This window comes from Mesoplodon mirus (assembly GCF_964341445.2).
Source record: "Mesoplodon mirus genome assembly, chromosome: 2".
In the NCBI taxonomy this organism is placed as follows: domain Eukaryota; kingdom Metazoa; phylum Chordata; class Mammalia; order Artiodactyla; family Ziphiidae; genus Mesoplodon; species Mesoplodon mirus.
Genome location: NC_138977.1, coordinates 105,547,805 through 105,563,298, shown reverse-complemented (window position 1 = coordinate 105,563,298; position 15,494 = coordinate 105,547,805). Strand labels below are relative to the sequence as shown.

Sequence of the window (15,494 nt, the reverse complement as noted above, 5' to 3'; positions counted from 1 at the left end):
TTTTTGATATTGAGATGCATGAGCCACTTGTAGGTTTTGGAGATAAATACTTTGTCAGTTGCTTCATCTGCAAATATTTTCTCCCATTCTGAGGGTTGTCTTTTCGTCTTGTTTATGCTTTCCTTTGCTGTGCAAAAGCTTTGAAGTTTCATTAAGTCCCATTTGTTTATTTTTGTTTTTATTTCCATTTCTCTAGGAGGTGCATTAAAAAGGATCTTGCTGTGATTTATGTCATAGAGTGTTCTGCCTATGTTTTCCTCTAAAAGTTTCATGGTGTCTGGCCTTACATTTAGGTCTTTAATCCATTTTGAGTTTATTTTTGTGTATGGTGTTAGGGAGTGTTCTAATTTCATTTTTTTTTTTACATGTAGCTGTCCAGTTTTCTCAGCACCATTTATTGAAGATGCTGTCTTTTCTCCATTGTATATTCTTGCCTCCTTTATCAAACATAAGGTGACCATATGTGTATGAGTTTATCACTGGGCTTTCTATACATTTCCATTGATCTGTATTTCTGTTTTTGTGCCAGTACCATACAGTCATGATTACTGTAGCTTTGTAGTATAGTCTGAAAACTGGGAGCCTGATTCCTGTAGCTCCATTTTTCTTTCTCAAGATTGCTTTGGCTATTTGGGGTCTTTTGTGTTTCCATACAAATTGTGAAATTTTTTGTTCTACTTCTGTGAAAATTGCCAGTCGTAGCTTGACAGGGATTGCACTGAATCTGTAGATTGCTTTGGGTAGTATATTCATTTTCACAATGTTGATGATTCCAATCCAAGAACATGGTATATCTCTCCATCTGTTGGTACGTCTTTAATTTCTTTTATCAGTGCACTGTAGTTTTCTGCATACAGCTGTTTTGTTTCTTTTGGTAGGTTTATTCCTAAGTATTTTATTCTTTGTGTTACAATGGTAAATGGGAGAGTTTCCTTAATTTCTCTTTCAGATATTTCATCATTAGTGTATAGGAATGCAAGAGATTTCTGTGAATTAATTTTTTATCCTGCTACTTTACCAAATTCATTGATTAGTTCTAGTAGTTTTCTGGTAGCATCTTTAGTATTCTCTATGTATAGTATCATGTCATCTGCAAACAGTGACAGCTTTACTTCTTTTCTACTTTGGATTCCTTTTATTTATTTTTCTTCTCTGATTACTGTGGCTAAAACTTCCAATACTTTGTTAAATAACAGTGGTGAGAGTGAGCAACCTTGTCTTGTTCCTGATCTTAGTGGAAATGGTTTCAGTTTTTCACCATTGAGGTTGATGTTAGCTGTGGGCTTGTCACATATGGCCTTTATTATGATCAGGTAACTTCCCTTTATGTATACTTTCTAGAAAGTTTTTATAATAAATGGGTGTTGAATTTTGTTGAGAGCTTTTTCTGCAACTATTGAGATGATCATATGGTTTTTAGTCTTCAATTTGTTAATGTGATGTATCATATTGATTGATTTGCGTATATTTAAGAATCCTTGCATTCCTGCAATAAATGCCACTTGACCATGGTGTATGATCCTTTTAATATGTTGTTGGATTCTGTTTGGTAGTATTTTGTTGAGGATTTTTGCATCCATGTTTGTCAGTGATATTGGCCTGTAGTTTTCTTCCTTTGTGACATCTTTGTCTGATTTTGGTTTCAGAGTGATGGTGGACTCATAGAATGAGTGTGGGAGTGTTCCTCCCTCTGTTATATTTTGGAAGAGTTTGAGAAGGATAGGTGTTAACTCTTCTCTAAATGTTTGATAGAATTCACCTGTGAAGCCATCTGGTCCTGGGCTTTTATTTGTTGGAAGATTTTAAATCACAGTTTCAATTTCAGTGCTTGTGATTGGTCTGTTTTTATTTTCTATTTCTTCCTGGTTCAGTCTTGGAAGGTTGTGCTTTTCTAAGATTTTGTCCACTTCTTCCAGGTTGTCCATTTTACTGGCATATAGTTGCTTGTAGTAATCTCTCATGATCCTGAGTATTGCCGCAGTGTCAGTTTTTATTACTCCTTTTTCATTTCTAATTCTATTGATTTGAGTCTTCTCCCTTTTTTTCTGGATAAGTCTTGCTAATGGTTTATCAATTTTGTTTATCTTCTCAAGGAACCGGCTTTTAGTTTTATTGATCTTTGCTATCGTTTCCTTCATTTCTTTTTCATTTATTTCCGATCTGATCTTTATGATTTCTTTCCTTCTGCTAACTTTTTTTTTCTTCTTTCTCGAATTGCTGTAGGTGTAAAGTTAGGTTGTTTATTTGAGATGTTTCTTGTTTCTTAAGTTAGGATTTATTGCTATAAACTTCCCTCTTAGAACTGCTTTTTCTGCATCCCATAGGTTTTTGGTCATCGTGTTTCCATTGTCATTTTTTTGTAGGTATTTTTTGATTTCCTCTTTGATTTCTTCAGTGATCACTTGGTTATTAAGTAGTACATTGTTTAGCTTCCATGTGTTTTTATTTTTTATAGATTTTTTCCTGTGATTGATATCTAGTCTCATAGTGTTGAGGTCAGAAAAGATACTTGATACAATTTCAATTTTCTTAAATTTATCAGGGTTTGATTTGTGACCCAAGATATGATTTATCCTGGAGAATTTTCCATGAGCACTTGAGAAGAATGTGTATTCTGTTGTTTTTGGATAGAATATTCTATATATCAATTAAGTCCATCTTGTTTAATGTATCATTTAAAGCTTGTCTTTCCTTACTTATTTTCACTTTGGATGATCTGTCCATTGGTGAAAGTGGGGTGTTAAATTCCCCTACTATGATTTTGTTACCATTGATTTCCCCTTTTATGGCTGTTAGAATTTACCTTATGTATTGAGGTGCTCCTAGGTTGGGTGCATAAATATTTACAATTGACATGTCTTCTCCTCGGATTGATCCCTTGATCATTATGTAGTGTCCTTCTTTGTCTCTTGTAATAGTCTTTGTTTTAAAGTCTATTTTGTCTGATATGAGAATTGCTACTCCAGCTTTCTTTTGATTTCCATTTTCCTGGAATATCTTTTTTCATCCCCTCACTTTCAGTCTGTATGTGTCCCTAGGTCTGAAGTGGGTCTCTTGTAGACAGCATATACATGGGTCTTGTTTTTGTATCCATTCAGCCAGTCTATGTCTTTTGTTTTGAGCATTTAATCCATTTACATTTAAGGTAATTATCAATATGTATGTTCCTATTACCATTTTCTTAATTGTTTTGGTTTTGTTATTGTAGGTCTTTTCCTTCTCTTGTACTTCCTGCTTAGAGAAGTTCCTTTAGCATTTGTTGTAAAGTTGGTTTGGTGTTGCTCAATTTTCTTAGCTTTTGGTTGTCTGTAAAGGTTTTAACTTCTCTGTTTAATCTGCATGAGATCCTTGCTGGGTAGATTAGTCTTGTTTGTAGGTTTTTCCCTTTCATCCCTTTAAATATGTCCTGCCACTCCTTTCTTGCTTGCAGAGTCCCTGCTGAAAGATCAGCTGTTAACCTTATGGGGATTCCCTTGTATGTTATTTGTTGTTTTTCCCTTGCTTTCTTTAAAATTTTTTCTTCATATTAAATTTTGATAGTTTTATTAATGTGTGTCTTGGCATGTTTCTCCTTGGATTTATCCTGTATGGGACTCTCTATGCTTCCTGGACTTGATTAACTATGTCCTTTCCCATATTAGGGAAATTTTGAACTATAAACTCTTCAAATATTTTCTCAGTCCCTTTCTTTTTCTCTTCTTCTTCTGGAACCCTTATAATTCGACTGTTGGTGTGTTTAATGTTGCCCCAGAAGTCTCTGAGACAGTCCTCAATTCTTTTTGTTCCTTTTTCTTTATTCTTCTCTGCAGTGTTAGTATTTCCACTATTTTATCTTCCAGGTCACTTATCCATTCTTCTGCCTCAGTTATTCTGTTACTGATTCCTTCTAGAAAATTTTAAATTTCATTTATTGTGTTGTTCATCATTTTTTTGTTTGCTCTTTAGTTCTTCTAGGTCCCTGTTAAAAGTTTTATATATTTTCTGCATTCCATTTCCAACATTTTGAATCATCTTCACTATCATTACTCTGAATATTTTTTCAGGTAGGCTGCCTATTTCCTCTTCTTTTATTTGGTCTGGTGGGTTTTTGCCTCGCTCCTTCATCTGCTGTGTGTTTCTTTGTCTTCTCAGTTTGCTTAACTTACTGTGTTTTAGGGTCTCCTTTTCACAGCCTGCAGGTTTGTAGTTCCCTTTGTTTTTGGTGTCTGCCCCTAGCGTCTAAGATTGGTTTAGAGGGTTTTGTTGGCTTCCTGGTGGAGGGGACTAGTGCCTGTGTTCTGTTGGATGAGGCTGGATTTTGTCTTTCTGGTGGGCAGGTCCACGTCTGGTGGTGTGTTTTGGGGTGTCTGTGACCTTATTATGATTTTAGGCAGCCTCTCTGCTAATGGATGGTGTTGTGTTCCTGTCTTGCTAGTTGTTTGGCAAAGGGTGCTCACCACTGTAACTTGCTGGTCGTTGAATGGAGCTGGGTCTTGGTGTTGAGATGGAGATCTCTGGGAGATTTTTGCTGTTTGATATTATGTGGAGCTGGGAGGTCTCTTGTGGCCCAATGTCCTGAACTCGGCTCTCCCTCTTCATAGGCAGAGGTATGATGCCCAGCCAGAGCACCAAGACCCTGTCATCCACACGGCTCAGAATAAAATAGAGAAAGAAAGAAAGAAAGAAAGAAAGAAAGAAAGAAAGAAAGAAAGAAAATAAATTTATTAAAATAAAAAATAATTATTAACAATAAAAAAGTTTGTTTAGAGTAATAAAAAAAGAAAGAAAGAAGAGAGCAACCAAACCAAAAAAACAAAAAAACAAAAAAACACAAATCCACCAGTGATAACAAGTGCTAAATACTATACTATACTAAAAAAAGAAAAAAATGGACAAAGAGAACCCAGGACAAATGGTAAAAGCCAAGCTATACAGACAAAATCACACCCAGAAGCATACACATACACACTCACAAGAAGAGAAAAAGGGAAATATATATATATATATATATATATATATATATATATATATATATATATATATATATATATATATATATATATATAGTTGCTCCCAAAGTCCACTGCCTCAATTTGGGATGATTCATTGCCTATTAAGTTATTCCACAGATGCAAGTTACACCAAGTTGACTGTGGAGATTTAATCCGCTGCTCCTGAGTCTGCTGAGAGAGATTTCCCTTTCTCTTCTTTGTTCTCACAGCTCCTGGGGTTCAGCTTTGGATTTGGACCCGCCTCTGCATGAAGGTCATCTGAGGGCATCTGTTCCTTTTGGGAGGTCTGAGTTCTTCTTCCAGCATTCAGTAGGTGTTCTGTAGGGGTTGTTCCACATGTAGATGTATTTCTGATGTATTTGTGGGAAGGAAGGTGATCGCCATTTCTTACTCTTCTGCCATCTTGAAGCCCTTCCAGTGTTTATTTCTAAGATTAAGAGAACTTTATATACTCATTTGTATATTTGTTAGAAATAGCTTCTAAATTATTTTATTTCTAATTTTTCCCTTTTTTATTTTGCTGGTTGAAGCTAAATGTTGTTAAAAATACCAATTTGAGTATTGAATTTGTCCATCTGTTAATCATCTGTTGAGAATCTGATTTGTGCTTATCTAATTGTCAATAACCTATTTATCCATTAAGGTTCAGCTCAAAGCCACCAGTGGGACCTTTCCTAATTTCTGTAGGCAGAACTAATTTTCCCTTTGCTTAAAACAAGGAAATGAACAAACACACAAAACTCTATGAATACCTTATTGGAACACTTATTACATTTATTGAAATTGTGTACATGTGTATTTCCCCCTCACTAGTCTGTAGGATCCTTAAAGGTGAAAAAAAAAATCCTTTGTACAAATCCCAGCATTTAGCACAACAATTGATGTAAAAAAATATTTAGTTTTTTAGTGAATGAATGAAATTTGAAAGATTAGATGGGGGATATGTGAGTCCTCTCCCTAAGGAAGTAACAGGATAGTGCAGTTTAATTTATCTCTTTCTTTACTTTTGCAGGGAAGACTCTTTCAATAATTAGTATGTTAACTCCACATGAATGTGATACCAAGTGTCTCTATAGTTGATTACATTTTAAAATGGTATAGTGTATTCAGGGACACACTGAATTTGCCAACTGTTTTAGATGAGATGAGGATCATTCTATGGTCAACATACTTTGGAAAATGTAGTTAAGCAAAATGATTTTTTAAACTGACATTTTCAAGAATATTACCATGTGTATGTATACCATAAATTTGCAAGAGATATTTTGAGGATAAGTATTTATTTGGGGGGCCATCTAGTGAGATTAATGCTTCAAGAAATACACATAGGTAAACAGTGTTTTAGTGGATCCTCTCTCCATTAACCAACATTGGATTACAAAAGAAAGTGGGGGTTTGATTGACAGGTTTACTGGGAAATTATCCCACCAACTACAATAATCAAAACTATCAGGACCAGGAATGATGTTGCCCAAATCCACTGCGAGAATAACTGATTCATTTTAATAAGATATATTTGCATCACAAACCTAGTAGTTAAAAGTAGATGACAATGTATTTTTCCCAGAAGGTTACAGTAATGTAATTTGAGGTGAATAAAGTAAAAATTCTATCCCAAGAGTTAAGGACTATATCAAAGACTTAAAAAAATGAGGGAAGATAGTGAATTATTTGTAGAGCTGGCCCTCCTAACCTTCAGAGCAGCCAAGGTTTTCCTTTGGTCCCTCTTCAGGGCTCTGAATTCCTACCTTCTTTATGTCCCTCCATCTTTCTTTCCCATGACTACCTTTCATCAGTCATTCAATGGCATACAATCTTTCAGCTATAAGGTTTGGAAACAATTCCTATAAAGTTAATTTACCCAATTATACTGAGGACTGTTTGGTCCTCTGTCACTCACATAGTTTTAACTGGGAACACTGACTTTAATACCAAAGAATGAATGTTTAATGTTTGATGAACTTCTAATCCCTGAAAATGCCCAAGGGAGACAGCAGTTTCCCTGCTCAAGCCATGCCAAGAGGCTCATTAGGCTGACCTTGATATGTAGCCAGCTTATGGATCATAGCAGAATTTCACGCACTGATGCTAAGGGTCTCAGTGATGATTTAAACTTGGGGTGGAGAGATGTAATCTTTGCTCAAGGAGAGTTCTTCTGATTTCCTGATAATTTACCTGTGGGACAAAGGCTGCCACTGTGACACAATGAAAGGCTTATTGTGCAAGTAGAATCTTGTTGGATGACTTCTGTCTTATACTAAAGGAAAGTTTCTTTTCCTTGACAACTGCTACTTTTTTTTTTCCTTCAGGGGTTTGTTTCTAGAGTTTTCATCATGGGATTTATGGGAACTGATGATTAGGACAAGTTGTTCCTCAATAAAAGTCACAAACCTTTGCTATATGCACTTACTTTGTATGGAAGAGAAGATATATTTGATAAACTGAAAGCCTCTGAGCTTGGTTTTCCCATAGTTGATGAAATGTTAAATGCTTTAAGACATTGTGTGTGTGTGTGTGTGTGATGCTTGTATTTTCTTGTGACAGATATTTTTATTCATGACTTGACATTTTATGGGCCCTACAAATCTCATTAGCAAAGTATGTGAAGGCCAATTAAGAGAGAACTATTATCATTTAAATATTGATTTTAAGAAGTTTATTTTCCTCTCACAAGAAGGAATCTTTTGCTAACTTAGATGGTGATATAGGTCAGAGATATGAAAAAGCTCTTTTTTTGAAAATTTGGAATTTGAAACTTTTATTAACATATTCCATTTATCAAACATTCAATGAGTACTCTCTACTATGCTAAGTACTGGGGAATAGTTATATTATTGTGATACTCCAGGAACTTACAATCTCTTCAAGAAGGAAAAGAAGTGGAAATGATTTATTTTATTAGAGGGCAAAGTATAATAAGATTCATAAAAAAGTGGAAAAAATGCAGTGGGAGAGGGGTCAAAATGGTAAGTGATTCATTCTGTTTGGAGAGACAGGAGAAAGTTTTCAGGCAGGTCATAATATTGGATTTGGACCTTGAGAGATAAATTGGGATTAAACAGTGATACAGAGGAATGGACATTCCATGAAGACAGAGCATAATAAACAAAGTCACAGTTGAGTGTGACATCCACTGGTGGGGAATGGCAGTGGCCTGGTGTGACAGTAGAGGATGCAAGGGAGGCTGGTGGGGGGGGTGCCCTGGGGGATTTGAAAAGAAGCTGGAGGTTAGTATGTAGAGGCCTTGAATTCCATGTGGGGGAAGATGGACTTTTTATTGTAGGCAATAAGAACCCTTACAGGCATTTGAGCAAAACAGAAATATAGGTCATTGTATGTTTTTTTTTTTTTTTTTTTTTTTTTTTTTTTTTGCGGTATGCGGGCCTCTCACTGTTGTGGCCTCCCCCGTTGCGGAGCACAGGCTCCGGATGCACAGGCCCAGCGGCCATGGCTCACGGGCCCAGCCGCTCCGCGGCATATGGGATCCTCCCAGACCGGGGCACGAACCCGTATCCCCTGCATCGGCAGGCGGACTCTCAACCACTGCGCCACCAGGGAGGCCCCATTGTATGTTTTTTGAAGCTAAGTCTAGTGGCAGTTTGGCAGCTAGATTAACACAGGAGGGGCTGAGGTCACTTACCCTTATTAGCATGAATTTAATTTTTCTTCCTGAAACAAAGTGAAAAGAGATGGACTTAACTAGTCTTTGGTACTGTCATTGTGGAGTCCTGGACACAGAATTTATTTTACTAGATATACTGCTGAAACAAATGCATAAGAGTTGGACACTGGGTTTTACTTCTTTTCTGCCACATACTAGGTCTATGACCATGTAGGACATAGGACTTTCATGATCTTCAATTTCCCCACATAAAAAATGTGATTATTGTACTGAGATTATGTGGATATTTGGTGACAGAATGATTTGAAAAAGAACTCTAACCTATAAGCATGATATAAACGATTTTTTTAGGATCCCATCCACTATCCATTTTTTTTCGAAGTTAGAGACTGTACTTTGTTTGTTTTGTTATCCTTTACCAATACATCAAGCATAATATGCTACAGCATATAAATTTCAGACTCAGATGAGTAATTGAGTAATTCAGACTCCATTAAACATGTTTTTGAATTAAATTAAGTCATCTTCTAGTCTCACTGATACAAGCAGTGGAACCACACAGCAAAAGTTGCTGAATAGATTTTCAGTCAAGGTAATTCCAGGGCTGGTGGATTTTGGTTACTTCCATTCCAGTACTTACCCTAGAATAGTTAGTCATCAGGAAGTGTATATTAAAATCTGTTAAAATGTATATTGTATTCCTACTGACAATGCAAATTTAGAAAATGGGAAACCAAGATCTTCTCTTTCATGTTTACTAAAGAGGACGGCAAAAGATATTAACCAGAAAACACTGAATGCTACTTCAATCACATTTATTTTTCTTTGCTTAACAAGAATATTGATTCTTCAAAGAAGTGGCTCACGTTCAATTTTACAGTGACCTGAAATAAATCACAGGCATAAAGTTATCAATCTCAATGGGTCATTTGCTTGAGAACATGTAAACTTTTTGTTTTTAATTATAAATATTGCCTGAAAAGTATATCTAGTTCAAGGACTGGGAAACATTCTGCTCAAGAAGACTGAGTAGATGCAGGAAAGAAAGCAGAGGCTTTTAGTGGGTGGTATTAGATGAAAATTTTTGTCCTCTGGGTCCTAATATAGTCTTTAGTATAGTCTACATTTCCTCAATTCATTGGTAATTATCAGACTATCCATTTGTTTTTGAGATGATGAGATGATAGGGACCTCTATTTTAGATGGAGCATTCAGCCTTTAGGAGTTTATTTCAAAGTGATAATTAGAAGTTAAGTTTGGGGTTTTAATACTAATTAGAAAAATGGATGATTTTCTAAGGAATAGGTTGAAGTCTACCTTAGACACTAGATTCACAAGTTCATCAATTATGTTCTTTACTTTGGTTAAAGTTTTGTCTTCTTTAGTGCTCTGATTCAGTACTTAAATGCACCGTTGTTTTTATTTTATTTTATTTTTTTAATATCTTTATTGGAGTATAATTGCTTTACAATGGTGTGTTAGTTTCTGCTTTATAACAAAGTGAATCAGCTATACATATACATAAGCACCCTTGTTGATGATAGTAGAAATGTTAAAAAATATTTTGTAAAAATGTTTTAATAAGAAAGAGTTTATTTCTATTACATTATGGTAAGTGAGGGATTTAACCTGCTGTGTTGGTTGGATCATGGAAGTAGACACATTTGTACCTCTGAGTAGAGACGCTAACAATTTCTACCAGAGAAAAATATTGAAATAAATTGTAACTTAATGGGGCTAAGTGAAAACCCTGTAACATTTTTTTCATGGAATGATGTATTCCGATCCACAGACAACAAAGTTAAAAAGCACATGCTGGGGACTTCCCTAGCAGTCCAGTGGTTAAGACCCTGTGCTACCAGTGCAGGGGGGTAACTAGGATCCTGCAAGCCAAAATCCCCCCAAAAAACAAACAAACAAACAAAAAAACATGCTTTGTACTCTGTATACTTACCACCTATTTCATCTTAAATTGCACTGGGGCTTTCTTGTTTAATGCTTATTAAGAGGGGTAGTTGTAGAGACAGACGCAGGTACTGGAATAGGAGGATAAAAATAGGCCCACCATGGATATAGGAATGGTGGATATGGGTGAAATGGATGTTGGTAAGGGGGTAAAAAAAACTGCGAAGGTAGTTCATCACTCCCACTGACCTGTTGAGAGAAAGAAATTAAATGAACATGTAGGTCTTAATTTTAAGTAGATGTTATAGAATCTGTGAAATCATTTACAATTTCTGTGTAAACTATGAAGAGGGATTTGATTAATTTGCATAATTTTAGAAAATTTTAGAAAATTACTTAGAGATAACAATGTTCTTGTGCCTTTCTACTCATAGCCAAATTTTCCTGATAATTGCTTCTGTAAATATAAAGTCAAGGGGAGGGTTTTGATGAGGAGGCATCAGATTTCTCTCTTTACATTTATACAAAGTCTTTATCCAAAAACTTTTAGACATAATCTCTCCTATTTCTTTTATTCCTTCCCTCTTTCCCTCTCTACCTTCCATCCATATTCCTATCAATTTCTGTATCCTTAATACTCTATAGTTTTGGCTTCAAAATCATGCTTCTTTTCAGATAATAAGATTTATCTGAGTATAAACGAGTTCCTAAACAAGACATTCCCATTTCAAATTTTATTTTCTTAAACATTTTTTTATTAACTGTTTAGGCAAAAAATAAGCCTTTAGTGAATTACCACTGGTGGGGTCATCAAAGCAGTCCCATATCTCCTAATTCTAAAGATTTTGTTATTATTATTATTATTATCATTATTATTATTTTTAATGTTGAGCCTTCTTTTAATTTATTTATTTTTATTTTTGGCTGTGTTGGGTCTTCGTTTCTGTGCAAGGGCTTTCTCTAGTTGTGGCAAGCGGGGGCCACTCTTCATCGCGGTGCACGGGCCTCTCACTGTCGTGGCCTCTCTTGTTGTGGAGCACAGGCTCCAGACACGCAGGCTCAGTAGTTGTGGCTCACGGGCCTAGTTGCTCCGCGGCATGTGGGATCTTCCCAGACCAGGGCTCGAACCCATGTCCCCTGCATTAGCAGGCAGATTCTCAACCACTTCACCACCAAGGAAGCCCTGAAGATTTTGTTATTATTATTATTGTTACCTTCTCTGGACTGGGTTTTGTAGAGTTAAAGTAGAGTGAAGGCATGAGTGATTATGCACCTTTAATAGGCTAGATAATTTTAGTAAAAAATATTATAATCCAATTCATCATAAAGTGATTCAAGTTTCAATTTGGTCCCACTTTTTAAGGTGCTGAGATAATTCTCTTTCTAACAAGCAGGGGTCAAATACCTGAAGGCTTAACCTCTGTTGAGTCTAATACCCAAACGCTTTAAGGATTTCTCTAGAGTTTGAAGCTTGGGTAAAGAAATACCTTTAACCACAGTTATGGATATTTCACATGGAAATCTTACATGTTAAAAAGAGAAAGTGTAACTTACACTTCGTTCTTCTCTTTCCTTGTCTTGAGAGACCTAAAGATCAAATAGTGAAGGTAATTCATCTCATGCTAATAAAACACAAAAACTGAAAAACATACATATGCATGAAAGAAAGAATTTGACTATCCACTACCTAATATTGTTTCATAGTATCCTTTTTTTAAATCTAGAATTTTATCTTCCAGAAAATATTGTAGAAATTATTTTTTCTGCAAAGTGTTAATATTTATTCTAAATACCTCAAATTCACCACTGCACCAAGGCTATGTGGAATTAATCTACACACTGAACAGTATATGATTTATAAATTGTATAGATTACAATGCTAAAAAGCCAAATATTAGACATGATTAAAATAGAAAAAATTTCTAGGATTCATGAATCAACATGAACCAACCTCCCACCACAAAAAACAAAAAAACCCAAAAAACAAAAAACAAAACAATAAATACTCTGGAATGTAGAACTACTCACCGGGAAACCAATGGTTACTGCCAAGATGGCTGTGAGCAGAAGGAGAACTTTCATTGTATTCAGAAGTTTTCTCGGAGTAGTAGAAAGACCTATTTGCAAACACAAATTTAGAAGATCTAGTTGTAGTACAAATTATGTTACTAATAGCTCTTTGACATTGGACCAGTTACTTAACAATCTTAGGGCATCAACCTATTTGGAGAACATTATTTTTTATGTAGAATCAGATGTATTTTGCAATTTTGATGTTGCATCAATTCTTTTAAAAACAAATATTCACATATTATTTAAGAATAATACTTCTCTGTACATGGTAATAAGAGTAGCTTCTGGAAATAAATATGGCCTTGGTTTATACAGAGACTATTAGTGTGGGGATAAGCAGTTACTTAGTGATCTCAATAAGTTCAAAACAACATTCCATATAATAATGACCATGAAATTAATTTAGGTGACAGATTATTTGCATTGGTTCCCAAGCAGCTCCCCAAAATTCCATGCTGTTTGAAGGGATCTATTTTTGACATTTGGTAAAGGACATTTCCAAAGCATTTTGTTCTACTTTAATATCTATTGTAGGCTCCTTATCTTTTGATACACATTGTTATAGTATGTATAGTATGTCAGGTATAATTGTTAATAAATGTTTGAGAAATCTTAGCTAAATTAAATATTTAACTAATGATCATATTATATAATAGAGAAGTAGACAAGAAAACATAGAAACTTGCATTTAAAAATATTTTGTCATGAATATAATACACATGTGTATAATATTTGACTTCAAACACGAACGGGCAGTTTTCCCTATGGGATGGTATCATTAGTTGTTAGTTCTCTTCTTTGTCATGGTGTAGATGCAGGCAACACTAGAGAACATAGAAGGGGTCTGGGAAAGGCAATCAGATTGGAAAGTGGGGTTGGCTAGGGGGCTTTTCTTCACGTTGCCCTCATATTTATTCAGTTATTTATTCATAAAGTATTTCTTGATGACTGATTGTCAAACACTATTCTAGGTATTGGGTATAGATGGCAGTTGAGAAAGTCCCTGCTTTCATGGACCTTACTAAGCACAATATTATAGGTCAATACATTACAAAGATTATTTAATTAATTTTACATTGAGGAAAATGCCAATTGCCCATATCATTATTATTATTTGAGGGTGGCTTTGAGGCGATTAATGGAGATTCTAGGAGGATTTCACCACCTCTTGATATTTTCTAAATATCTATGAGACAGAAAAATAAAGTGTAAAAGAAAAAATACACTCAAATTTTGAACTTTGTCTTTACTTTTTGTCATATTAATCAAAATTCAAAATGGGTTTAAAAAAATACCAGATGTTATTACTATTGTGAAAAGACAGGAATTTAAAATTCCAGTCAAGTTCAGAATTCTATAGGAAGATGGGTAGTATAGGTAACTAACAGTAAAAGATTTACACACACACACACATACTTCTCACAAACACACATACACACACATAGTATAACTTCTAAGTGCAAATCATTGTGCTAACTGCTTTTCAGGGACATAATTTCTGCCCTCTGGCAGCTAGTAAGCAAAGACAGATAATTTTTATAATGTAAGGCAAGTTGTGATAAATACTATACCTAGAAATTACAAAATACTGAGAACATATAGAATAAAACAGAGACAAATCAAGGAAACAGTTTTCGAGAGGGTAAAATTCAAGCTGAACATATGCAATAGGGAGACTATAAACTGATTTCAAGGATTATTTAAAACCACCTTAAACAATGAGGTAAATAAACCATATCACAGACCCTTCCAGACCATATCCTTTAGTCAGGACCTAGCATAATTGCCAACTACCACATTTTATTTTTCTACTTCTCAAGCTGTGGTACCCATAACAGTATATTGCCATATGCTGGGGAATACATACTATGTCTCTGCATAAATTAGATGCATCTTCCTGGAGCATCAGTTTCATTCAAGGATTTATAGGAAAACCCAAATAATTTTTATGTTAAAGTCAACATGATATATTATAGAATGAAATGTAAATATAGCAAATTTTAAAGATAAAACAGGAGGCTACAAATAATTTGGCACCTGTTCATACTTTAGAGAATATCTGGTAGTGCATTTTCCCTTTTTTTTGCTGACTTAGACCCATAAAATTAAAACTGATGAGCCTGAGACTCTTGTTTACAGCCTCAGTGTGCCACCAGCACTCCAGCCCTGCAAAGATTTATTTATGGTCCTTGTAAAATATTCACTTACTATAGCTGGGTGGTGATTTTAAGAAAAATCAAATAAGTATACCCCAAATGATTGTTTAATTACTTAAAGTTTACAAATTCAAGCAACCTTTACATGACAGTCTCGATAATTTTAATTTTGACAGTTTCCTGGATACATGTATATATCTCTATCTAGATAATATATATTATATAAAGGTATATAATTTATCTTGATATATTAAGATGAATGATACTTAAGATCTCTCTTACCTCAAACTTCCCAGTCAGTTCCTTCTCTTGGATGCTGTTATAAGAAATGGAAAGTGACTGGCCCTGGAATATCACAGCTATTTTATATACTCAGAAGTGAATGGAATGAAGAAGTCTGTGGTTTGAGGGCCTCTCCCTGGGATCAGTTATTTGTTGAATCATCAACTCTCACAATGTGTTGAAATTAGGGAATAATTGACATTTACCATTTCATTGAAACTTTGGCTGAGTGACTACCAAATGCAAATATTTGTGGTTTCTTTTCAAATTTGTATGATTTGTGTATGCAAAGGTTGTCACTTCACGTAATGTTGCTCTGTGCTCTTATTTAATTTTTTTCTTTAACTTTTATGCTTAAAAAATTATTTTCTCAGCATCCTATTGGTATTGGTTATAATCTATTGGAAAGTTTTTTGGTAGTGTTGTTATTTTAAGAAAAGAAATAATCTTAAAAATGTTAAGTAT

General features: G+C 34.8%; 1 long non-coding RNA gene across 2 annotated transcripts; it reads right to left on the bottom strand.

Annotated features, from left to right (window-relative positions):
- Nucleotides 1-9,411: 9,411 nt before the first annotated feature.
- Nucleotides 9,412-15,104, bottom strand: LOC309795526. Of its 2 annotated transcripts, XR_014292270.1 has the most exons (5): nt 15,030-15,104; nt 12,547-12,635; nt 12,073-12,105; nt 10,568-10,767; nt 9,412-9,497 (listed from the first exon to the last, which is right to left on the bottom strand). It is a non-coding gene; the product is annotated as an uncharacterized lncRNA (long non-coding RNA). The 2 variants fall into 2 exon arrangements; XR_014292271.1 differs by lacking the exon at nt 15,030-15,104 and having other exon boundaries at nt 12,547-12,648.
- Nucleotides 15,105-15,494: the final 390 nt, after the last annotated feature.